Source organism: Rhinatrema bivittatum, chromosome 19 (assembly GCF_901001135.1).
Source record: "Rhinatrema bivittatum chromosome 19, aRhiBiv1.1, whole genome shotgun sequence".
Classification (NCBI taxonomy): Eukaryota; Metazoa; Chordata; class Amphibia; order Gymnophiona; family Rhinatrematidae; genus Rhinatrema; species Rhinatrema bivittatum.
This window is the reverse complement of record NC_042633.1, coordinates 6,487,416-6,511,445: the sequence shown is the minus strand read 5'-3', so window position 1 is coordinate 6,511,445 and position 24,030 is coordinate 6,487,416. Positions and strand designations below refer to the sequence as shown.

The window sequence follows — 24,030 nt, the reverse complement described above, 5'->3', positions numbered from 1 at the left end:
TGAGCTGGACAGCTCTCTTCAGTGCTAGGAGAGGAATCGCTCAGTGAGGCTGCTTTTAGTGCAGTAAAGTTTGTAGAAAAAAAAAAAGTTTCGGTAGACAGGAACAGGTAGGAGCTTGTGTCAGCTCTCCCCCCCCCCCCCCCCTCCCCCAGCACGATTTTGGCGGTTTTTCTCGGGTTTTGAAGCTTTTTTTCTGTCTTTTTTACTTGTCGGGCCGTTGGTGCCGCGATGGTGGGAGGTGGGTGGCTTGTCACGCGTGCGGGTCGACCCCGGGGTGGCTGAATCGCCGAGGCCTATGCGCAGCTTGATTTTTAGGGGAGGGGGGTGGAAGGTCCCTCGGAGCTCCCTAGGCCGGCTAAACGATGGAGCATTTCTGGCCTTTCCCCAGCAGCTTCGGGCTCGGCAGCAACCGCGAGGTGTCCCGTTGCGGTAACCGCGGGAACTGTGGCCATTTTTAATCCCCCGGGGGTCGGGCCCACGTTGCCGCAGCCTGTAGAGCAGGGGTGGGCAATTCCGGTCCTCGAGGGCTGCAAACCAGTCGGGTTTTCAGGATATCCTTAATGAATATGCATGAGAGAGACCTGCATACACACTGCCTCAGTGTATGCAAATCTATTTCATGCATATTCATTAGGGGTATCCTGAAAACCCGACTGGTTTGCAGCCCTCGAGGACCGGACTTGCCCACCCCTGCTGTAGAGGATCCTCCTCCAGTGCTATTTCCAGTGCTCCCAGGTCCTATAGAGGGACAGGGAGCCCCAGTAGGGCCTTGGGAGGGCCCCCTTTTGCCTCCGCCTGACAGTGGGCAGGATCCGGCTCCTTTTTCGCTGGAATTTGTGCTCCCGGAGCCTGGCTTGTCCCCGGGGGGGCGCTGCCTGACTCGGTTCCCGGTCAGGGCATATCGGGGCCGTCGCAGGCAGGAGATGCGCCCGCTCGAGGGGTGTGCGCGCCCACAGGACGATCCCGACAGTCCAGGGGGGACACTGGACGGTACTCGGGCAGTGGACCCGTATGTGGTGGATGACAACCTGGGTGACGATTTGGACTCTGGTCCTCCGGCAGAGGGGGATGACCCCAAGATCCTCAGGATGTTCCGCAGAGACGAGCTAGCACCACTCCTTCCTCAGGACCTGGAGGAACTGGGACTCCAGTCTCCGCCTGCTGCCTCTCGTAATGACGGTGCAGATCCGGTTTTACGCTGGATTCCCGTACCATGAGTCAGTTTAGACATTGATGGAGCAGGAATGGAATACGCCGGATGCGGGATTGAGAGTCAGCAAGGCTATGGCTAAGCTGTATGCTTTGCTGGAACAGACCCTAGAGTTGTTTGCCCTACCCAAGGTAGACGCTGCGGTTTCCGCCGTGACAAAACAGACAACTATCCCGGTTATGGGGGTGACAGCTCTAAAGGACATTCAGGATCGCAAGCTAGAGATTCAGCTCAAAAGGATTTTTGAGGTCTCAGCCCTTGGTCTGCACGCGGCTATTTGTTCCAGCCTCATGCAGAGGGCATGCTTACACTGGGTACAGCGTGCCCAGGAGGAGCAGACACTCATGGATAAGCAAGCTGCTCGCATAGACCAGTTGGAATCGACAATAGCGTTTGTTGCCGATGCATTATATGATGTGGTCCGGACATCCACCCGTATTATGGGGGCCATGGTGTTGGCACGGCGCATGCTCTGGCTTTGTAACTGGTCTGCGGATATTTCTTCTAAGTCCTGGTTGTTGTCTTTACCCTTTAAGGGTCGGCTCCTGTTTGGGGAGGACTTGGATCAGATTGTGCAGCAGCTGGCAGACGCTAAAGTGCCTCGCTTGCCAAAAGACAGACCCCGGGGTAGGCGCTGTTATCCCGCTCGGCAGCGTTTTCGGGACACTCGCAGGTTTCGCCAGCCGTGGCCCGCAGTTTTACTTTCTCTGTATCCGCCTGCTGGCACGGATGTATGAACCCAGGAGTCTGGACTGATCCTTAGTACTACAGGAACGAAAATTATCAGGTAAGAACCAAATTTTCTTTTCCCATGGAATTATCTACAGGTCTTTGCTTGGCTCAAGCTCTATACAACATGTAACAGGAAGTGGTATTGGTTTGCAGATGGAGGTAGGCGGGCAACAGCGCATGACCAGAAGGAAATGGACCAAGTCCAAAGTCATCCTGCTGGGTCTGTACATCCTGTCCTCACTTCTACTCCCTGCAGTATAGGAAAATTAGTTCTTACCTGATAATTTTCGTTCCTGTAGTACCAAGGATCAGTCCAGACTGCTGGGTTATGCCTCCCGTCCAGCAGATGGAGTCAGAGAGAAACTGAAAAGGCACCCCCTATACACCCTGGTGCGCTCCCTGCGATCCTTCAGTATAATCAATAACAAAGCAGACTGAAATAAGAAACCATTGGCTCAAAACGCGTGACTAGATCAAGATAAATATGAACTTTTTGGAAAAACGAGGAAACCAGGCGGAAAGCCATGAAATATAACCATAAGAAAACAGAACAAGTGCTTGCAAAGAGGAATCTGAAAAACAATATAGCTGCGGGACTCTTCAGTGATATGGGCGGGCGTCTGGACTGATCCTTGGTACTACAGGAACGAAAATTATCAGGTAAGAACTAATTTTCCTTTCCCTGTACGTACCAGGATCAGTCCAGACTGCTGGGAAGTACCCAAGCTGCCCTAAATGGGGTGGGACATTGACAGTCCCGCGCGAAGCACACCGCTGCCAAACGAGTCCACCGTCGGAGCGTGCACATCCAATCGGTAATGTCTAGCAAAAGTGTGCAATGATTTCCAGGTAGCCGCCCTGGCAAATTTCTTGAGGTGAGATAAAACCACTCTCCGCCCAAGACGCCGCTTGAGAGCGCAGAGAATGGGCTTTAAGACCCTCCGGAACGGCGCGACCCCGACAAATGTAAGTGGAAGCAATAGCCTCCTTCAGCCAGCATGCTATCGTAGCCTTAGAAGCTTTAGCCCCCTTCCTGGGACCGTTCCACAAGACAAAAAGATGGTCAGATAACCGAAAAGGGTTGGTAATTTCCAAATACCGCAATAGTGCCCTTCGAACATCCAACCTGCGAAGTTCCGGCTGCCTAGATGTATCACTGTCGTCCATCGCAAAGGCTGGGAGATCTACCGTTTGATTGACGTGAAAAGCTGAAACTACCTTTGGTAAGAAAGAAGGAACAGTACGGAGCAAAACCCCCGAATTGGAAATACGGAGAAACGGTTCTCTGCAAGACAACGCCTGAAGCTCCGAAATCCGCTTAGCCGAACAAATAGCGACAAGAAAAACCGTTTTGAGAGTAAGATCCTTAAGGGTAGCCCTTCGTAATGGTTCAAATGGAGAAGTACAAAGACCACGGAGAACCAAATTGAGGCTCCAAGAGGGACAGATAGCCCGCACCGGCGATCGCAAATGTTTAACCCCCTTTAAAAACCGTGCTACGTCAGGGTGCATGGCAATGGAAACTCCGTCAAGCTTACCTCGGTAACAGCCTAAGGCTGCCACCTGCACACGGAGGGAATTATAGGATAAACCCTTCTTTAGGCCCTCCTGTAAGAAGGCTAGAATATGAGACACCATAGCCTGTCGCGGTGGCACCTCCAAGTCCCGGCACCAAGAGTCGAATACTTTCCATACTCTGACATAGGCAACTGAAGTAGAGAGCTTACGAGCCTGCAGAAGAGTAGCAATGACCGATTCCGAATAACCCTTCTTTCTCAATTGCCGCCTCTCAAAAGCCAAGCCGCTAGACAAAAGCGAACGGCCTGGTTGAAAAATACCGGACCCTGCCATAACAGATGAGGCAGATGACCGAGACGCAAGGGGGCCGTCCACCGCCAGGTTGACCAGGTCGGCGAACCATGGTCTCCTTGGCCACTCCGGAGCCACGTGAACGACCGGACCCGCGTGGGACTCGATCCGGCGCAATATTTTCCCCACTAACGGCCACGGGGGAAACACGTAAAGAAGAACGTGAACGGGCCAGGGAAGAACCAGAGCATCTACACCTTCCGACCCGTGTTCTCGCCTGCGACTGAAGAAGCGAGCTGCTTTGGCATTCAAACGTGTCGCCATGAGGTGCAACCGGGGAGTTCCCCATCTTTGGATGATGAGTCTGAGTGCCTCGGGAGATAGCTCCCACTCTCCCGTATCTAGCTGTTGTCGGCTGAGGTAGTCTGCCTGAATGTTGTCGACTCCGGCGATGTGCGACGCTGCAAGACAAGACAGGTGCTTTTCCGCCCAAACCATCAATCGGCTGGCTTCGGTGGCTACTAGTTGACTTCTTGTCCCGCCTTGCCGATTTATGTACGCTACCGTGGTCGCATTGTCGGACAGGACCCGTACTGCTCGTTCTCGAATCAAAGGGAGAAAATGTTGTAACGCCAGGCGTACCGCTCTGGTTTCCAAATGATTTATAGACCACTTGGTTTGCGGAAGCGTCCAACGCCCCTGAGTGGACTGAGATTGACAGACCGCCCCCCAACCCGTCAGACTGGCATCTGTCGTGACAATGATCCATTGAGGGGGCTCCAAATCGACACCCTGGAGCAAGTGGGCTGGATTCAAGCACCATTGCAGGCTGGATCTGGCCGGGCATAGGAGCGGCAAAGGCACCTGAAAATCTTCCGATTTGGGATCCCAGTGCGATAGGAGCGCTCCTTGTAGAGGCCGCATATGCGCAAAAGCCCAAGGAACCAAATCCAGAGTGGACGCCATATATCCAAGAACTTGCAAATAATCCCACGCCACCAGCAGGGGGAGAGCTAATAGACGGCGAACGTGAGCTATCAGGCGCTCCATCCTTGCCTGCGGAAGGAAAACCTTGCCCAAACCGGTGTCGAACAATGCTCCCAGAAACTCCAATCTCTGGGTGGGAATCAGCTGACTCTTGGAGTGGTTGACCACCCAACCCAGAGAGTTGAGCTGAAGAAGTACCGCCTGTACCGCTTCCTCGCAGAGACACCGCGATTTTGCCCGGATGAGCCAGTCGTCCAAGTACGGGTGTACTAATACCCCTTCCCTCCGGAGACTCGCGGCTACCACCACCATGACCTTGGTGAAAACTCTCGGAGCTGTCGCGAGGCCGAACGGAAGAGCACAGAACTGGAAATGGGATCCCATGATCATAAAGCGGAGAAACCTTTGATGGAACTCCTGGATTCCTATATGCAAGTAAGCCTCTGTGAGATCCAATGAAGCCAAATATTCGCCTTTGTGGACCGCTGCGATGACGGAGCGCAGAGTTTCCATCCGAAATAGTGGGATCCACAATGCCCTGTTGACCTGCTTCAGATCCAGCATCGGCCGGAACGCGCCTTCTTTCTTCGGGACGATGAAGTAAATGGAATAGCGACCTGTCCTTTGCTCGGCAGGTGGTACCGGCACTATAGCTCCCAGCGCTTGTAACCGCGTTATTGTCTGCGAAATCACCTGCTGTTTTGCTGGAGAACCGCTGGGAGAAATGAGATACAGGTCGCGTAGGGGCCGTGCAAACTCCAACGCGTAGCCGTAACGTATGATGTCGAGAACCCACTGGTCGGTAGTAATTCTGGCCCATTCCTCTCGAAAGTGAAAGAGACGTCCTCCTACCTTCGGAACCAAGGGATGGGCCAGCGTCCCTTCATTGAGCCGTTTTAGCGGCGGCAAAGGTGTGCGACGCTGTTGCGCGCGCTGGCCATCTACCACGAAAGGAAGGAGGCCATGCTTGAGAGCATGTAGTAGCTTGTCTAGTAGCATAAGAGGAGGAGCCTCTGCCTGAGCGAAATCAGCGCTGCCCGCGAAAACGACCGCGGAAGTTGCCCGAAGACGGAAAAGACCTGGGCCTGTCCTCCGGTAACTTGAACACCTTGTTCTCTCCCAGAGATCGAATTAGTTGCTCCAACTCGTCCCCAAATAACAGTTTACCCCGAAAGGGAAAAGAGCCGAGCTGCGCTTTAGATGACGAGTCTGCAGCCCAGTGACGTAGCCAAAGTAGTAGTCTTGCCGATACTGCAGAAGCCATGGAGCGGGCCGAAGTGCGGAGCAGGTCATAGAAGGCATCCGCAGCATAAGCCACCGCAGATTCCATGCGGTTTGCCTGCTCTGCCTCCTCCGGGGGCAGATCTTGCAACGTTAACATCTGTTGTACCCAGTGAAGGGTAGCCCTCTGCACCATGCAGCTGCAAAGCGCCGCCCGTACTCCTAAGGCTGAGACCTCAAAAATTCGCTTCAGTAACATCTCCAATTTCCGATCCTGGAGATCCTTAAGGGCCGTACCCCCCGTCACCGGGATGGTGGTATGTTTAGCAATGGCTGTGACAGCCGAATCCACTTTAGGCACTTTAAGCATCTCCAATGAATCCGCAGGAAGTGGGTAGAGTTTATCCATAGCCCGACTGACTCTAAGTGTGGCCTCCTGATTATCCCATTCCCTGTAAATAATTTGAGCAAGCTTATTATGAAATGGAAAAGCATGTGATGGTGTGCGGAGCCCGGTCAATTCTAAGTCACCCGGCAGGGAATCCGACTCAATCTGGGGTATCGGAATCCCCAGTTCCTGGAGCACATGCATGATCAAAGGATCTAATTCTTCCTTGTGAAATAACCGGAGGATTTGAGGGTCATCCCCCTCAACCGGGTCCACACCCCCCATGTCAGTACCGGAATCTGGAGCGGGAGTGTCCTGTGAAACAGGATCCATATCAACATGCTGCGGAGGCTTAGGAGGGAGGGCTGGATTAGGGCTATCCAATCCCAGGTCGGTGTGAGCTACGGAAGGTTTGCCACGTTTATCAGGGATAGGGGTAGCCTGCTCCCATTCAGCTTCGGCTTCTAGGTAAGCCTTGTGGAGCAAAAGTACAAACTGCGAGGAAAAAGGATGAGGCCTCTTCAAGGAACCTCCCGTGGCTCCCATTGGTGGCAAAGACATGAGCCCTGATAAACCGCGTGGCCGATGGGGGCTAAGATCCGGCGGAGACAGGGGCGGGAGGTCCTCTCCCTCCTCCGACGAAACTGCCCCGCGATCGGGGTCCCCTAAAATGGCCGCCGAATGCCCCAAAATGGCCGCTGCCTCCGATATCGGGGGCGAGGTCTGCCGTGGTCTGCCCGACGCTGATCGTGCCTCCTGCCGCGGAGATAGAGAGATCCCGGTCGCGGCTGCCTCCGCGAGGGCCCCTCCCCCCCGGGAATACACCGGGAACAGAGGCCCTCGCGGGAGAGCCGGCGACCCGGCTCTCCACACGCAGCACAAACCGTCTCTTTGGGCATCTCCTCAGGAAGAAAACAGTGTGAAAATGGCGCAAAAAGGGACCGGGTGACAAGCCACCTCTTCCGGAGACCACAGTGAGTAAGCAGGCAGTGGGAGAGATAAAAATAAAAAATACCTCGTTTTTGTACGTCTTTTTTTTTTTTTTTTTTTTTTTAAATGCTTGTAGCGCTGCCACCAGCAACCGTGTAAAAACTTTACAAGTCAAACTTTCCTCTTTTTTTTTTTTTTTTTTTTTTACTTTGGAGCCTGCAGAGGGTGTACCATGTCTGAACTATCTTCTCCGAGGAATAAAACTTCTCAGGAGGCGGAGAGGGACAGTGACCGGACCCACCGATTAATCCTCCCCCTCCTCTCACTGGGCTGGGCAGACAGAAACTCTGGGAAAGGCTCCAGGGCAGTACCCTGCCTTGCCTGCTAGGGCTCCAATTACAGGCAAATATTAGTTCTAAGGTTTACAATGATCTAGTCACAGAATTTTCCTAGATAATTTAAGTCAAACCTGACAGGGAAAACTTTCCCAATTTACAGGAGATCAGGACCGCAGGTTATGCTCTCTCATCTGCTGGAGTCAGAGATATACTGAAGGATCGCAGGGAGCGCACCAGGGTGTATAGGGGGTGCCTTTTCAGTTTCTCTCTGACGCCATCTGCTGGACGGGAGGCATAACCCAGCAGTCTGGACTGATCCTGGTATGTACAGGGAATTTCCTGTACTCGAATTATAGTCAATAACCAGAAGCCCTGGAAGTCCTTACTGGGGACCCAGGATTCATATTACAATTAGGTTCCCCGACCCTCAGGCCAGCCAGTTTAAAGAACATGGCTTATCATGATTTTATTTATTTACAAATGTGTATATTCTACCCCCCTCATTAGAACATATGAAATTGCCATACTGGATCAGACCAAGGGTCCATCAAACCCAGCATCCTATTTCCAACAGTGGCCAATCCAGGCTACAAGTACCTGGCAAGTACCCAAACACTAAGTAGATCCCATGCTACTGATGTCAGTAATAGCAGTGGCTATTCTCTAAGACAACTTGATAATAGCAGTTAATGGACTTCTCCTCCAAGAACTTATCCAAACCTTTTTTAAATCCAGCTACACAAACTGCACTAATCATATCCTCTGGCAACAAATTCCAGAGCTTAAGTGTGCTTTGAGTGAAAAATAATTTTCTTCTATTAGTTTTAAAGGTGCTACTTGCTAACTTCATGGAGTGCCCCCTAGTCCTTCTATTATCCAAAAGAGTAAATAACTGATTCACATTTACCCATTCTAGACCTCTCATGATTTTATAGACCTATCACATTCCCCCTCAATCGTCTCTTCTCCAAGCTGAACAGCCCTAACCTCTTTAGTCTTTCTTCATAGGAGAGCTGTTCCATCCCCTTTATCATTTTGGTCACCCTTTTCTATACCTTCTCATTAGATACAGGCACATTACAACATAGTTAAAAACAATTCTCCATACACAGTAAAAACATCACCCTAAAATATAGCTAACAATAAAAATAAAGTAATAACAAAAGCAAACATAATCATTTAAAAACACAAACTACCAAAAGCCTCGCTCTATAACTGTGCCTTTAAAATGTTCCCAAAACCCTTATATTCTGACTGTAGCCACAATAGAAAAAGCCCAATTACGAATATGCTACAATCTTGCACTAGAAACCGCTGGAACTACATAGCAATTACTGACCACTAGATCATAAAACCACTGTGGTTAATACAAAGAAAATTTTTCAAATAGCTTGGGCCATTTCCATAAATAATTTGGTGCACTAAAGACAACATCTGAAATGTAATTCTTTGTTTAATAGACAATCAATGAAGATCGTGTAATATAGGCGTAATATGGCCCCATAAAGAACTTCAAAACCCCCAACTGGGCAGCTGCAATAAACAGAAGTTGCAGTGAATGCAAGTAACATTTGGGAAGCCCAACACAAAGGGGCAGATTTTAAAAGGGTTACAACCCGCTCCTGCACGCGCTGAGCCTATTTTGCATAGGCCTGGCGACGCGCGCAAGCCCCAGGACGCGTGTAAGTCCCGGGGCTTGAGAAAATGGGCGGGGTGTGGGCGGGGCCAGAGGCCTCTCCACTGCCGCTGGGCCCGGGGATCGCGCACCGGCACTCAGCTGGTGCACACAACCTACGCCTGCCCAGAGGCAGGCGTAAATAAAAAAAAGTAAAGGTAGGGGGGGATTTAGGTAGGGCTGGGGGGGCGGATTAGATAGGGGAAGGTGGGGGGGGGGGGGCAGAAGGGGCTTGGCGCGCGCAACGTGAACAAGTGTGCACCCTCTTGCGCGCGCCGACCTCGGATTTTATAACTTGCGCGGCTGCGCGCGCATGCTATAAAATCGGCCGTAGATTTGTGCGCGCCAGGTTGCGCGTACAAATCTACGCCCACGCGTAGGTACGAATATCTGGCCCAAAGGGCATTCCCAGAGTCCAATACTGAAAGGGCAAAGGAATGGATTAATGTCCTAAAATCATTTTTGTCCAATATATATTGCAAGTGGCGTACTTTCCGACCAAAAAAAATGTTTACCACCCAAATCATGAGCCACCTCTCCAGGCATAATCTTTACATTATTCATGCTTATTTTAGATGGAGAGCAAAAATCATCCCTATGTGAAGTTGGTAAAACCTCAGGAATATTTAACACTAGGACCAATTTGCTTAAGCTAGCAATTTACCATCTCTACAGATGTAGCAATAATGGGGTAGATTTTAAAAGGTGCGCGCGGATTTTATAACATGCGCATGCTGGTACATGCATGTTATAAAATCCATGGGCTGCGCACGGGCGGCCAAATTTTGCATGAGTACGCTTGTTCCTAACCTTCCTTCCCTTCCCCCTCTCTACCCCGACCCCTAATGCCTACCTAGCTACCCTGAATTTTTTTATATTTTTTACTTACTGCTCCACTGGAGCAGAAGCAACTTATGTGCGCTGGCCAGCTGCCAGCGCGCGCTTCCCTGGGACAGCATACAATGGCGCTGTCCCAGCCCGACCCGGACCCCCGGCCCACTCCTTTGAAGAGGCCCGGCACTTGTGCGCATACTGGGGTTTTCGCACGTGGCCAGGCCCGTTTGAAAATGCGTACGGTGTGTGCGAGGCCCGGCCACTTGCTTAAATACTGGGTTTTACGTGCGCGGGCCTTTGAAAATTTGGCCGAAACTTTCTAGTTTCTTCCACAGAAGAGCGGACTGGAAAGAGCAATTGCAGATTGTCTGCATATAGTCTAAAATTAATATCCAAACCCTCCAAAAACTGACAAAGTACACTTAAAAATAAATAAGAGTGAGAATATTTCTAGTTTCAGCTGATAGAGTGAGCTTTGCAATTCCCTATGAGCATTTAAAAAAAAAAATGCTCAGCCCTTCCCATAGATGCCCAAGACTTTGGCAGAAAAGGTTTCCTAACTTTAGACTACTATATTCTGGGCTGTAATTCGTTTGCATTGATTTTGGTCCCTAAGTGAAGTGCTTTGTGCTGAGAATTGATCAGTGCTGAGTTTGTAACTTTTTCTCACCCCATCCCCAGTGCAAACTTCATTTAGGGGCTCGGCCCTACTCAGTTTCCAAAGTGACCGATTTTGCTGTCATTTTCCCAGTGGCCCTGATGTAATAAAGCAGGAGTACAAAAATGTACTTCAGTGCACATTTTTTTAAGAATTGTCATTGCTAGCTCATACCAAGGTCCATCAAGCCCAGTATCCTGCCTCCCACTAGTGGCCGGTCCAGGTTGCAAGTACCCGACAGATTCCATAAAGTAGATTAAGGTGAAATTACTTCTTACCTGATAATTTCCTTTTCTCGAAATAAGGCAAGCCAGTCCACACCAGTGAGGTTGTGCATGCCGACCAGCAGGTGGAGACAGAGAACAAAGACTCGCTGATAACACCCCGATATAGCTCTGCTCAGGCATCAGTCAGCCAGTATTTTGCCAAAAGCAAACTGTGGACACTAACCACTAAACATTAACAATAATATTGCATCCTACAAACACTATTACACTTAACCCTGTGGCTTCTTTTCTTTAAATTTTTTTACCAGTGGGATGTACCAAAGCTACCCCCCCAGAGGGCAGGAGGCTGCCTGAGGCCCACGCAGCACTGCCCTAGCAAAGGCAGAATCCTCCTGCGCCACCACATCCAGTCGGTAGTACCTGGCAAACGTATGCAAAGAAGACCACATCGCCGCTCTACAAATCTCTGCTGGAGAGAGAAAATACAATTCTGTCCAAGAAGCCGCCTGATCCCGGGTCGAATGCGCTCTGACTTGTCTCAGAAGAGGCTTCCTGGAATCCACATAGGCTGCTAACACTACTTCCTTAATCCAACGAGCCACCGTTCCCCAAGAAGCTGCTTCCCCCTTCTTCTCCTCCTGGTGAAGAACAAAAGGTTTATACGATTTCTGAAACTCGTTATTAACCTCCAGATAATGCAATAAGTGTCGCTGCACATCCAACAGCCGCAATTTCCTGTATTCCTGACCATCCATATCCTTATCCAAGGATGGTAACACAACGGACTGGTTTAAGTGAAACTCCAAAACCACCTTTGGAAGAAAGGTAGGTAAATCATCCAAAGCTGCACCTTATCCGGAGTGATAATCAAAAAAGGATCTGCACAAGGCTTGTAATTCCGAAATCTGCCTTGCAGAACAAATAGTGACCAGAAACACCGTCTTAAGAGTCAGTAACCACAAGGAAATACCCCGGAGAGGACGAAAGGTCAGACTCACCAGAAAGGAGAAAACCAGATTCAAAACCCACAAGGGCACTGGGAAACGTAAGGGAGGTCTAAGGTGTTTTACTCCCCTCAACCAGTTCCCATTCTCCTGGATCCAACAAGTGACGACTGAGATAATCCACCTGCACATTGTCCACTCCTGCTATATGGGAGGCTGACAGTGCCTGTAAAGGAAAATTAGTTTCTTACCTGATAATTTTCGTTCCTGTAGTACCAAAGATCAGTCCAGGACACCTGGGTTGTGACTCCGCACCAGTAGATGGAGACAGACTAAAACTTGTGGGCGGAGCCATATATGCCCCTGTGTCAGTCACAGCCCCTCAGTCATACGTAATGTCAAAGTAGAACACAACCAGAGAACTAAAACTAGCTAGAAACCGCTAATAGAACGGGGAAAACACCCCTCCGGGAAACAGACTCTCCAACCGAGAGAGCTAAACAAGCGGAACAGAGTAATTCAAAACAAAAAGCGGACTCTCCATTCCTTCATCGCAGCACTGCGGGCGGGATCCTGGACTGATCCTTGGTACTACAGGAACGAAAATTATCAGGTAAGAAACTAATTTTCCTTTCCCTGTACGTACCAGGATCAGTCCAGGACACCTGGGATGTACCAGAGCTAAATTACCGAGGGTGGGAAGCAGAGAGTCCCGCTCGGAGTACCCTCTCTCCAAACCCCCCGGAATCGGTAGCCCGGACATCCAACCGGTAATGCCTGATAAAAGTATGCAACGACTTCCAGGTAGCCGCCCTGCAAATCTCTTGAGGCGATACCTGAGAAGCCTCCGCCCAAGATGCCGCTTGCGCACGAGTCGAGTGAGCCCTCAGGCCCACGGGAAGCGGTTTTCCCCGCACCAAGTATGCCGAACCGATGGCCTCTCCTTAAGCCACCGGGCGACCGTTGTGCGAGACGCTGCGGCCCCTTTCTTAGGACCAGAGAACAGGACGAACAGATGATCTGTGACCCGAAAAGGATTAGTGACCTCCAGATACTGGAGGAGGGACCTCCGCACGTCAAGCTTCCGCAATTCTCTCGCTTCCGGAACAGAGGACTCCCCGCCCGCCAAAGCGGGCAGTTCCACCGATTGATTCATGTGAAAAGACGACACCACTTTCGGTAGAAAGGAAGGAACTGTGCGCAAAGAAACTCCGGAATCGGAAATACGCAAAAAGGGTTCCCTACAGGACAGGGCCTGCAACTCGGAAACACGCCGTGCCGAGGCGATCGCTACCAAGAACGCCGTCTTAAGAGTGAGATCCTTAAGAGTCGCGCGTTTCAAGGGCTCAAAAGGCGCCGCGCATAGGGAGGAGAGAACCCAGTTGAGGTTCCAAGCCGGACAAGGGAGACGCAAGGGGGGACGAAGGTGCTTGGCACCCCGGAGGAAGCGAGCAATGTCCGGGTGGAGCGCCAGGGACGTACCACGGACCTTACCCCGCAAACAACCAAGCGCTGCCACTTGGACCCGAAGGGAACTGCACGCCAGACCTTTGGCCAGACCAGCCTGGAGGAACGCCAGAATGTCGGAGACGGAAGCCGAAGTGGGGTCCACCCCACGCTGCACGTACCATTCCTCAAAGACCACCCAGACACGGACATACGCCAGCGATGTCGACTGCTTCCTGGAACGCAGCAGCGTGGCTATCACCGCATCTGAGTAACCTTTCCTCTTCAGACGACGCCTCTCAAAAGCCATGCCGCAAGACAGAAGTGATCCGCATCCTCCAAACAGACGGGGCCCTGACGGAGCAGGCCCGCCATTCCTTGAAACCGAAGGGCGCCGCTACCGCCAGCTGGGCGAGGTCTGCGAACCACGGCCGGCGCAGCCACTCCGGTGCCACCAAGACCACCTTGGCCGGGTGCAATTCTATGCGCCGTAGAATCTTGCCGATCATCGGCCACGGGGGAAACACGTAGAGTAGTACATCCGTCGGCCAGGGAAGCACCAACGCATCGACACCTTCTGCCCCCCGTTCTTGACGTCGACTGTAAAATCGCGGAGCCTTCGCGTTATGCCACGTGGCCATCAGATCCATGTGGGGCACCCCCCACGTTTTGCAAATGAGCAGAAAAGCTTCGTCCCCCAACTCCCACTCTCCGGGATCCAGACGATGACGGCTGAGAAAATCCGCCTGCACGTTGTCGACTCCCGCCATGTGAGACACTGCTATGTTGCTGAGATGTAGCTCCGACCAGGCCATCAAGCGCTGAGCCTCCTCCGCCACCTGGGGGCTCCTTGTCCCACCCTGGCGGTTGATGTATGCCACGGTGGTCGCATTGTCCGACAACACTCGAACTGCCTTCCCCCGCAGCAACGGCAGGAAGGCTTGCAGGGCCAGATGGACCGCTCTGGTCTCCAGGCGATTGATAGACCACTGGGCTTGCGACACGGACCATAGGCCTTGGACCGAGCTCCCCAGGCAGACCGCTCCCCAACCGGAGAGGCTGGCATCCGTGGTCACCACTGTCCAGTTGGGCACCCGAAGAGAGACCCCAGACGACAGATGCTTGGGATCCAGCCACCAGAGCAGGCTGGACCTCGCGTGTCCCGTGAGCGGAAGCGGTAGATGGAATTCCTCCGAGACCGGCTTCCAGCGGGATAGTAAGGATGACTGTAATGGTCGCAGATGAGCGAATGCCCAGGGAACCAGCGCCAGCGTTGAAGCCATAGACCCTAGGACCGTAAGGTAGTCGCAGACCCGCGGTTGGCAGAGAGACAATAAGCGTCGTACTTGAGCTTGCAGTTTGGACACCCGTTCGCGCGACAGGAACACCTTGCCCTGCTTCGTGTCGAAAAGAGCTCCCAGATATTCCATGGTCTGCGTGGGTGTCAGATGACTCTTGCTGTAGTTGACCACCCATCCTAGGGACTGCAGAAGGTGGAGGACCCTGGCTACCGCCATCCAACACTGATCCTCGGACTTCGCCCGAATCAACCAATCGTCCAGGTAAGGATGGACCAGGAGACCTTCTCGGCGCAGCTGCCCCGCCACCACGGCCATCACCTTCGTGAATGTACGTGGGGCCGTCGCGAGCCCGAACGGGAGCGCTCGGAACTGGTAATGCCGCCCTAGAACGCAGAACCCGAGGAAGCGTTGGAACGACGGATGAATGCCTATGTGAAGATATGCCTCCGTGAGATCCAGGGAGGCCAGGAACTCGCCGGGCCTTACCGCGGCGATGACTGAACGAATCGTCTCCATTTTGAAGTGAGGAATCCGAAGGCATCGGTTTACCCCTTTGAGATCCAGAATGGGTCTGGACGTGCCGTCTTTCTTTGGGACGATGAAGTAGATGGAGTAACGGCCCTTGCCGTGTTGGCTGACCGGGACTGGGGAAATAGCTCCCAAGCCTTCTAAGCGTCGGATGGTGTCGAGCACCGCCGCCTTCTTCTCGGGAGCTTTGCACGGCGAGACCAGGAACTTGTCCGCTGGAGTGTGAGCAAAATCTAACGCGTAGCCGAGTCTTATCACCGTGAGGACCCACTGGTCCGACGTTACACCGGCCCATCTCTCGTAAAATGACACCAACCACGCACCGACATTGGGAACGGCGTGCTGAGGCTGCGGCGGGAGATGGGCTGACCCCCTTTCATTGCGAAGACTTGGGTGCCGTGATCGCCAGGGCACCCCCTGGTCTACCTAAGCGCCTCCCTCGAAAGGACTGTTGCTGCCACTGCGGAGTACGGGAGGAGGAAGACCTATACGAGTGCCCGGACGACCTTTGAGGACGCGACTTCCTGGGACCACGAAAGCGGGATCTGGCCGAAAACGAAGACCGCGCTCTGGATCTATCCTCGGGAAGCTTGAAAGCCTTGTTTTCCCCCAGGGAAATCATTAAATCATCCAATTCCTTGCCAAACAGCAACTTTCCCTTGAATGGTAGTGCCCCGAGATGAGCCTTGGAAGAACCATCCGCCGCCCAGTTGCGCAACCACAAGAGTCGGCGCGCCGAGACAGCCGCTACCATGGACCTAGCCGACGTGCGCAGCAGATCGTGAAGCGCATCAGCGCCATATGCTATTGCAGCTTCCAGACGATCTGCCTGCGCTGCCTCGTCTGCGGATAAATCCGCATTGGCTTGAAGAACCTGGGCGCAGCGCAGACTGGCCCGCATAGCGAAATTTGTGCAGATGGCGGCCCGCACTCCCAGCGTGGAAACCTCGAAAATCTTCTTGAGCTGCACTTCCAGCTTCCTGTCCTGAAGGTCCCTGAGGGCTGCCGCGCCCGTGACCGGAATGGTAGATCTCTTTGTGACCGCGGAGACCGCTGAGTCCACCTTGGGGAATCTGAGAAGGTCCAGCGCATCCTCCGGAAGTGGGTAAAGCTTGTCCATGGCCTTGCTGACCTTCAAACCTAACTCCGGGGTGCCCCATTCTCGGAACAGAATATCCGTCGAGGAGAAATGAAACGGGAAAGCCACTGCCGGACCCTTGAGACCTAACAGGACCGGATCCATGTTCGCTTCCTGACGGACTACCCCCGGAGGAGCCTCTATTCCCAGCTCCTGGAGAATGGCCGGAATCAGAGGGGCCAGTTCCTCCCTGCGGAACAGCTGGACCACCTTGGGATCATCTCCTTCCACTGCTTGGGACCCCTTTCCAGCGCCTGGCTGAGCGGATTCGTCCGTCCCCCCTCCGTCGGCCCCTTTCAGGGGCTCCTCAGGGGAATCAGAGTCCACCCCAGGGGAGGAATCGGAATCGGCTTCCTGTGGGACGCCATGAGGAAGCCGCGTACTTTGGGAAGGGCCCTGGGACCCCTCCGCACCGCCCTTCGATTTGCGTGACTTCTTCCCCGGGGGCGCCTTGCGGGTTCCCCCCCGGCCGCGCTTACTGCGCTTACACTTTAGGACTTTGCGCAGCAAAAGCGCAAAATCCTCAGAAAAGGACCCTGAGGCTGAAGAATCATCTTCTGAAACCCCCGGGGACCGAGGGTCCCCCGAGGGGACCCCCCCTGCAGCTACCCGCTGAGGAGAAAGCGCGGGAGGCAGGCCCGAGGCTCCTGCCGTTTCCCGCGCCATTTCACGGCCCGAGGCCAAAATGGCCGCCACTCCCGCGCTTATCGGGAAAAGGTCTTGGGGCCGCTCTACCGAGCCCCCCCCGCGCGACGGCGATCGTGCGCTGCGGGATCGAGCCCCCCGAGGCGCCCCGGACGACCCCTCTCCGCCCGGGATGCAGGCCGCACACAGGCCATCGCGGGAAAGCCGCAGGCCCTACAAGCCGAGCCACGAGGCATGCCGACGAACCGCGGCGAAGAGCGCAACGGGAGAAAAAATAAATTTAATCGAAACCAGCCCCCCCGGCCTCCCCCCTGCCAGCGGCGCCCCCCCTGGAGACCACACGGAGCGGCGACGCAAAGCAGCAGAGAGCCGAAGCAAGAGAGAGGCGAAAACAAAAGTAAACCTTTTTTTTTTTTTTTTTACAAAAAACGCTTGTCGCTGTCCACGGTCCTGGAGCCCTAGTCCAGCAGGGGTGAGTGAACCGGGCTCCCCGGTGTCACCCCTGACGCTGGTACTGGGAAAGCCGGGTCCTCGACCCTAGCAGCGGCCTCAACCAGGGGGGGGTAGTCCCCTCAGGACCTCACAACCCCCCTGGGAGACAGGGCGGACGGGACCTCAGTGACAATTTAGCAAAAATCAAAAATCCCAATTAAAACCACTAAACTGGCCTAAAACCAAGAAAAAAGAAATGAACCGACCCTGATGGAGTACCAGAACCAGGGCAGGAAGGAGCTGTGACCGCACCTGCACCATCTACTGGAGACAGAGTAAGACTGAGGGGCTGTGACTGACACAGGGGCATATATGGCTCCGCCCACAAGTTTTAGTCTGTCTCCATCTACTGGTGCGGAGTCACAACCCAGGTGTCCTGGACTGATCCTGGTACGTACAGGGAACTGAAGTTCTGCTTTAGGCAGAAGGACATCCATTTCCAGAGAGGTTTGTCGACTTCAAGTCCCTCCTTGGTGATTTATGAACCCCACCGTAGTTGCGTTGTCTGAAATAACTTTCACCGCGAACTGAAGGAAGGCTAGTTGAATCGCCCATGCCTCAAGTTGATTAATGGACCAAGTCCACTGCCCTTGAACCACCAACACCTGACAGTGTGCATCCCCAGCACTGGACACTCACATCCATGGTGACCACCAACCAGTCAGGAGTCTCCAAATCCATACCTTTTTCTAGATGCTCCCTTCTCAACCACCAGAGAAGCTTTCACCTCACCTCCGGCAGCAAGGCCAGCGCGACGTACGTCTGAGACTGGGGATTCCATCGAGAAAGGAGAGACTGCTGCAGAGGATGCATATGAGCATGCGCCCAATGTACAACCTCTGTCGTCATGACCATAGATCCCAACATCTGCAGATATAACCAGGCTGACGGGCCAATCGCTGCACGCAGGGCCCAGACTTGACCCCAGATCTTCTGAATGCGAGACTCTGGGAGAAACACCTTGCCTTGTGCCATGTTGAACCGGACGCCCAGATACTCTAAAACTTGTAATGGCTGCAGGTTGCTCTTGGCTAAATTCACTGTTCTCCCCAGGTGCTGCAATAACTAAACCACCCTGGTGGGCACCACTCGGTTCTCTTCCAAAGACTCGGCTCTGATTAGCCAATCGTCCAAGTATGGTTGAACCATAATGCCCTCCTTTTTTAGGTCTGCGGCCACGACTATCATCACCTTGGAAAAAAGTCCTGGGTGCCGTGGCCAAACCAAAGGGCAACACTTGGAACTGGTAGTGCTGACCTAACACTGCATAGCGCAGATATTACTGATGCTGCTTGCAAAGGAGAAATTGTCTTACTTGTTAATTTTCTTTCCTTTACTTCTGCTACACCAGCCCAGAATCTATGGGCCGGATTTTAAAACCTACGCGTACGGGGTACATTTATGCGCGCTACCAAGCACGCACAAATGTACGCCCGATTTTATAACATGCGTGCGCAGCCGCACGCATGTTATAAAATCCGGGATCGGCGCACAAGGGGGTGCACACTAGTGCACCTTGCGCGCGCCGAGCCCTAGGGGAGCCCCAATGACTTTCCCCGTTCCCTCTGCCCCCCCCCCTCACCTTCCCCTCCCTTCCCCTACCTAACCCGCCCCCCAGCCCTATCTAAACCCTCCCCAACCTTTGTTTAATAAGTTTCGCCTGCCTACGGGCAGGCGTAGGTTGCGTACACCGGCCGAGTGCCAGCGCACAATCCCCCGGCACGGCCACTGTGCAGGAGGCCTCGGTCCCACCCCGCCCCTTTCACAAAGCCCCGGGACATACGCGCGTCCCGGGGCTTGCGCATGTCGCCGGGCCTATGCAAAATAGGCTCTGTGCGCATAACCCTTTGAAAATCTGGCCCTATGGGTACATCCTCTCATCCAGCATAAAAGGAGGCAGAGTTCTAATTTTTTTTTAATGACATCACTAAAATATATGTGATGATCAGAACCAATTCAATTAGGGCCAGATTTTAAAACATACGCGCGCAGCCACGCGCATGTTATAAAATCAGGGGTCGGCGTGCGCAAGGGGACGCACGCTAGTGCAAATTGCGCACGCAGAGCCCTTGGGGAGCCCCGCTGGCTTTCCCCATTCCCCCCCCCACCTTCCCCTCCCTGTCCCGCCCCCCAGCCCTAAAGAACCCTCCCCCATACCTTTGTTTTGGAAGTTACGCCTGCCGGCCGACTGCCAGCAAGCAAGCCCCTTGTGTGAGTCCTCGGCCACGCCTCTCGGACCGCCCCCAGACTGCCCAGCCCCACCCCGACAAGCCCCCTGCCCACTCATTCAGAAAATCCCTGGGACATACGTGCGTCCCAGGGCTTTATGCAAGCCACCGGGGCTTTTGAAAATAGGCCTGGCGCGCGTAACCCCCCTACGCTCGTAAATCCTAAAAAATCTGCCCCTTAGTTTACTACTATGAAAGCTAAAATTAACAAATAAAAACATATCAGAAAAAATAACAATTTTCTAAATATTAAACAGGTAGTGCCACAGCCTAAAAGCTAAAAATAATATAATAAACAAAATGATTGATTCACAATTCTTACCTGAAGGATGCGAAGTCCAAATGCAACAAACAATAAATCTGAAATACTCAAAATAATTTTGACTAGAAAATCTTATCTTCAACTATAAAGGGCGGGGTTCTGGACTGGTGTAGCAGAAGTAAAGGAAAGGAAATTAACAGGTAAGACATAATTTCTCCTTCCTCTACCTTCTGCTCCAGTAGTTTCGAACCTATGGGAAATAACAAAGCCCATCCAAGGGTGGGTGGATGACAATCCCACTTTCAAGACAGACGAACCAAAAATGGCATCACGTCTAATGAGAAGATCCAACCTATAATGCTTTGCAAATGTTCCCAAAGAAGTCCATGTTGCCACTTTACATATTTCCAATGGACTGAATATCTTTCAGCCCATGACGATACTTGAGCTCGCGTTGAATGGGCCTTAATCATATTAGGTACCATTTTACATTGTAACAAGTACGCCGAAGAAATAGCATTCTTCAGCCATCTAGCAACTGAAATCTTTGAAACCGATTCTCCCGTATGAGGAACACAAAAAAAGTACAAATAACCTCTCCGACATTCGAAAAACCTTAGGGGTACATTTTAAAAGACAGCGCGCGCATGTACTTTTGTTTGCGCATCAGGCGCGAACAAAAGTACACTGGATTTTATAAGATACGCGCGTATCTTATAAAATCCGGGGTCGGCGCGCGCAAGGGGGTGCACATTTGTGCAACTTGCGCGCGCCAAGCCCTGCGCGCGCTGCCCGTTTCCTCCGAGGCCGCTCCGAAATCGGAGCGGCCTCGGAGAGAACTTTCCTTCCCCCCCCCCCCCCCACCCGCACATTCCCCTCCCTTCCCCTACCTAACCCACCCTCCCGGCCCTATCTAGACACCCCCCCCCCCCCCACCTTTATCTGAAAAGTTACTATTGCCTCTGGGCAGTAGTAACTTACGCGCACCGGTGCGGCAGGCCTCGACACAGGCTGCTGTGTCGGGGCACTCGGCCATGCCCCGGACCGCCCACACGCCCCAGAACACGCCCCGATTGGAAGGCACGCCCCCTGGCCATGCCCCCAACCGCCCCTTTTTGCAAGCCCCGGGACTTACGCGCGCCGCCGAGCTTATGCAAAATAGGCTTGGTGCGCGCAGGGTTTTTTAAAAGGGTTACGCGCGTACCTTATGCGTGTAACCCTTGTAAAATCCAGCTCTTAGTTTTTTTCAAGGTAAAATCTTAAGCAACTCCTGACATCTAAAAATCTTAATGAACTTAGATCTTCCTTACATTCACTCTTGTTAAAGGCAGGTAGAACAAGATGCTGATTCATATGAAAAAGAGATACTATCTTAGGTAAAAATGAAGGAACAGGCCTCAGAATTACCAAATTCTTTGTAAACCTAAAAAAGGGAGATTGACATGACACAGCCTGCAATTTCGAAATTCGCCTTGCAGAAGTAATTGCAACAAAAAAGACTGTTTTAAGGGTTAAGTCCTTAATTGAAGAATCGCTTAAAGGCTCAAAAGGGGGTTTAGTTAACACTTGCAAAACTAAACTTAAATTCCATTGAGGAAAATCAGATCTAATTGGAGGACGTAAATGTTTAACACCACTTAGAAAACGGGAAATATCCCTAAGGGAAGAAATCAAGCTACCATTAATTTTCCCCTGAAAACATGAAATGGCAGCTGTCTGAACTTTCAAAGAGTTTAAAGCTAAACGTTTATTCAAACCACACCGCAAAAATGTTAGAATATAGGAAAATTGGTTCTTACCTGCTAATTTTTGTTCCTGTAATACCACAGATCAGTCCAGACCAGTGGGTTATGCATCCCCCACCAGCAGATGGAGTCAGAGAAACAAAACTTTGAGGCACTGCTACCTAACCGAGAGTGCCACCTGCAGGACCTCAGTATTGACCTGTACCCAAGCCAAGATAAATATGATCTCTTAGAATAGGCGACCGGGCATAAGGGATGGAAGCCCCCTCTAACAATAAATTAGAAACGTGGGCAACCGCCACCGAACTATATACAAGAAAGATGTGGGACGCCGTGGGTCCTGCTTGAAAGAAACCTGTTAAAAAATTCTTCTTCTCAGCGTCCCAAGAAACAACAGGAATTTCAGGTTTTCGGAGTCAAGGTGGGGTGGGCCTCTGGACTGATCTGTGGTATTACAGGAATGAAAATTAGCAGGTATTTTTATTATTTATTTTATTTGGCAGCTTTTCTCTACCATTGTTTAGTAATACCATCACAATGGTTTACACATTGAAAAATACAAAATGTGAAATACAAAAATTCATAATAACAAAGTAAAATATTAAAATATACCAGATAAGTGCTACAAAACTAATACAGTATCAATATAAAAGCAACTAAAAAAACATAAAACAGGAAATGTAAAAGGCTTAAGAATACAAAATAAAACTATAAAATAATAGGTAGGAAAAAGTAAAAGGTATCTGTCCAATTTTCCTTTCCTGAACATACCCAGATCAGTCCACAGTAGTGGGATGTACCCAAGCCCTCTACGGTGGGAGGGAATCCGAAAGGCCCGTGCGCAGGACACTCTCACCAAAAGAGTGCGCCCTCATAACTAGACGATAATGTCGTGTGAAAGTGAAGCGAGGACCAAACAGCAACCCTACAAATCTCCTGTGGTGAAAGAAGTTGACATTCGGCCCAGGACATAGCTTGCACCCGAGTAGAATGAGCTCTCAAGCCCACCAGACTTGGTCGGCCCTTGCAAATGTAAGCCGAAGTGATCACCTCCCTAAGCCAATGAGATATGGCTTTGTGCTATTCACTCCTCCGAATAGCACAAAGAGATGATCGTACCGGCGAAAGGGATTAGTGACCTCCAGATAGCGGAAGAGAGTCCTACGCACATCCAAAAGATGCAACTCCCTATCCTTAGGGGAATCTGTCGACCAGTTTGGAAATCCTGGCAAATTCACCATCTGATTAACATGGAATGATGACACCACCCTAGGCACAAAGGAAGGCTCAGTGTGTGTCGACACCCTATTACTGTAAATCCGCAAAAACGGATCCCCTCAAGACAGAACCTGCAACTCAGAAACCCTCCTAGCTGAGCAAATGGCTACTAGAAAAACCGTCTTCGGCGTCAAGACCTTAAGGGTTGCTCTCTTCAATGGGTCAAACGGAGCTCCACAAAGCACTCTAAGAACTAGGTTCAGATTCGGCTCGCATCATCCTCTCTGCCACTCACTGTCCCACCTGGTAAAACTGTGGTGCCGAAGAGGCTTCGTAGCAAAGTCTTAGCATGGGTTCACGATTCCCAGTTGGCCGGACATCCAGGATGAGCCCGGACCCAAACCCTTCTCCAACAGCATTATTGGTGGCCCGAGATGAGCAAAGACATACGAGCATATGTTGATTCGTGCCCAATCTGTGCTCAGCACAAGATTCCAGCAGGAAAAACTTGGAGGCTATTACAACCTCTTCCAATTCCCACAAAGCCTTAGACAAACATCTCCACGGACTTCATTGTGGACCTTCTGCCTTCTGAGGGCAACACAGTGATATGGGTAGTAGTGGATCGATTTTCCAAAATGGCCCACTTCACCCCGCTACCCTCCCTCCCGTCGGCTCCCTGTCTGGCCCAACTGTTCATGCTACATATCTTCCGCTTCCACTGAATACCACAGCACATCACATCTGATCATGGTCCTCATTTCACGGCCCGATACTGCTCAACCTCTGTAAGACGTTTCGTATTGCCCTGGACTTTACCACCGCATTTCACCCTCAAGCCAACGGTCAGGCAGAATTTACAAATCGTACCTTGAAACAATTTCTAGTTTGTATGTCAATACCCGTCAAGACGACTGGGCAGCACTTCTCCCCTGGGCGGAGTTTTCTCACAACTCACATGCCTGTACCTCGACCAGGACCTCACCTTTTCAAATTATTTTTGGACGACAACCCAGACCGCCTTTGCCTTTGCCTCTGCCTGTTCCTTCACCAGCAGCCCAGCTTAACAGCTAT

General features: G+C 51.9%; 1 protein-coding gene across 1 annotated transcript in view; it reads right to left on the bottom strand.

Moving 5' to 3' along the window:
* Positions 1–24,030, bottom strand: part of LOC115081097 (zinc finger protein 629-like) — a 114,413-nt gene that overhangs the window by 3,057 nt on the left and 87,326 nt on the right. The window lies entirely within an intron of this gene.